Source organism: Neophocaena asiaeorientalis, unplaced genomic scaffold, assembly GCF_003031525.2.
Source record: "Neophocaena asiaeorientalis asiaeorientalis breed wild unplaced genomic scaffold, Neophocaena_asiaeorientalis_V1.1 scaffold14, whole genome shotgun sequence".
NCBI classification, from domain to species: Eukaryota; Metazoa; Chordata; class Mammalia; order Artiodactyla; family Phocoenidae; genus Neophocaena; species Neophocaena asiaeorientalis.
Window position 1 is genome coordinate 8927615 of NW_020175192.1, and position 2624 is coordinate 8930238.

Here is a 2624-nt window from a genome sequence, read left to right on the forward strand (position 1 = left end):
TTAGTTTGTAATTTAGTCTGCCATTGCTGCTGCTTTAAAATGTGAGCAAATGCACCACACCTTTCTCAAACAGAGTATATGAAACGAAGTCTAGCTTCCATACTCATTTTTTTATCTTTGTTCTTTTCTTACATATAACCCTTTTTTATTAGTTTGTAATTTAGTCTGCCATTGCTGCTGCTTTAAAATGTGAGCAAATGCACCACACCTTTCTCAAGAGAGAAGCAACATATACATGGCCTCAGCCTTGCTTTTTTCACTTAATATATCCTAGCGTCCCATGGCCTCCACAGAGATGGTCTTCATTCCTTTGTACTGCTGCACAGAACTGCATTGTGTGGATATACCGTGAGGAGAGAAGCAACATATACGTGGCCTCAGCCTTGCTTTTTTCACTTAAACAATATATCCTAGCGTCCCATGGCCTCCACAGAGATGGTCTTCATTCCTTTGTACTGCTGCACAGAACTGCATTGTGTGGATATACCGTGCTTTATTCAACCAGTCCTCTGTGGATGGACATGTGGGTTCAACAAACATTTACTGCATAACTAAATTGTGCCAGGCACTGGAGAGCAAGGCATGGTGTCTGGCCTCAGGAAACTCAGAGTGTAGAGAGGGTGAATGCTTGCAATACAAGCACTTTCCTAAGGGAGTGAGATCTTGGATCCACTTAGCACAAAGGGCACATGGAACAGGGAAGACAGTGTCCCACACAGGAGGGATACAGTAACTGTCTGTGGATTGCCATCTTGCTCCCATAGGGGTCAATATCTGGGAGATCTTGATAGGGGAGAATCCCCTTGGGAGGAGTTTTTAATCAATGTTTGAAACTGCTTAGAAAATGATGAGTGCCACCAGTTGGCCGGAGAAAGACCAAGGGAAAGACGTAGAAAGGAAGGGTCCTAACCATAAAATTCCCCTGAAAAGAAAAAATGTAAGTTAATACAGGAGCTGTGGTTTAACAGTAAGAACTAACACCTGTATAAAATTTACCACGGACCAGAAATTGTTCTAAGCCGTTTAAGTATATTTAACTTTAACAATTCTACGAAGTAGGGACTATTACTACCCACGTTTTACCTTCGAAAAAAATTAGGGCACGGAGAGGTCGCCGAACTTTCCATCAAGGTCACAGAACGGGCGAGGGGGGTTGGGAGCGAGAAAGCACTCGCAGTCAAGATCCGCAGATCGGCTATCTGTAAGCGGTGCCGTCTCCAAGGCGAGACGAAAGCCCTTAAGTCTCCCTTCACTCTCACAGCCCCCTGGGGACCAGAGCCTACTCTTAGCACTCCCCGGGCGCGGCCTCTCCACCCCAAGATCCGAAAACCCCGCAAGTCATGCTCTAGGCGCCTTGCGGCTCGGGAGCCAGAAAAATCCCAAAGACCTGCGGGACGGTGGGCGCAAACTAGGCCGGCCGGCGGGGCAAGGTGCGTTTGAGCCTCGGTGCGGGTCAGCACGCTGCGAACGCCTCCACGAAAGCGGCGCCGCCTGCTTTCCGACTCCTTCCGGTGTCCGCCGCCCGTTTCTAGGCGCTCCCGCCCACGTCTTGGAGCAAATACGGTGTGCTTCCCCGGGCACCTACCACACAACGCAAGTTATGAGAAGTCACCGGCAAACGCCCTCGCAAAGCCGGGGACCGTGACCGGCCCCCGGGGAACCCAAGATCTAAGGTTCTCAGCTCCACCGTCCGAGAAGCCGCAGCAGGAGACCCGCCAGGACAAAAAGTCGCACGGGGCCGTGGCTCCTTCCGCTGCCCCCACCCCTACCACTTAGAGCTGCCGACCCCGCCCCGGGAGCCGCCCGAACACACGCGGGGAAACACTTCACGTGCACACCCGCGGGCGGGCCCGAGCCACACCCGGATCAGCCGCGTTTCTAGCGAAACCCCCGTTGTCGCAGACCATTTTCAAACTCCTCGCTTACCAGCGACTTACGCCTTTTTTCCCTTTTAAAAGCCCACGGCAATCAACATTAAAAATCTAACTGCAGGAAGAGAAAAATCAAAGCTAACGCATAACTCGGAGTCAAACACGCCTCACAATCACGTACTAGACACAGAACGATAAGTACTATCAACAACCAAACCATCGCAGGATTAAGAGGATCCTTCATAGTTCATGTCAGACGGGTAATGTGCCACAGTCGTAACAAGGTTGGAAGGAGGCACATGTCACACAAGCGCGTGAATACCCAATCATCACACTTATGAACTACAAAAGGATCAACGTGACTCGTCGGCTAAGGAGCCCCGGGTACGACCCACTAACTTCACAGTAAGGGTGACAGATGTAGTGCATATTTACTTAGACTTGATATGAAAAGTCCTGTATATTTTATCATGTTCACCGATATTGCCTGATACTTCTTTCGTTTCTACCTCAGTAAGTGAAAACAGAAACCAAATAGCGATGCGGCTATTATCCATGCAAATATACTCTCCATAGCTCCACCCTCTCTTGAACCCGGGTCGCTATTGCTTTACGGTAGTACGTCGTGAAATGACGGAGCGTAGCCGCGGTAATGGCGGAAGCTAGCCTTGTGCTTTGCGGCAACGACGTTTGCTAAGTCGGATCCTGATAGGCGCAGGCGTGCCGGAAGGGCTGAAGGTAACGGCGGCCCTG

General features: G+C 50.2%; 1 non-coding gene across 1 annotated transcript; it reads right to left on the reverse strand.

Annotated features, from left to right (window-relative positions):
* Positions 1–2121: 2121 nt before the first annotated feature.
* Positions 2122–2225, reverse strand: LOC112413257 (small nucleolar RNA U13). The gene has a single exon (XR_003005933.1). It is a non-coding gene; the product is annotated as a small nucleolar RNA U13 (small nucleolar RNA).
* Positions 2226–2624: the final 399 nt, after the last annotated feature.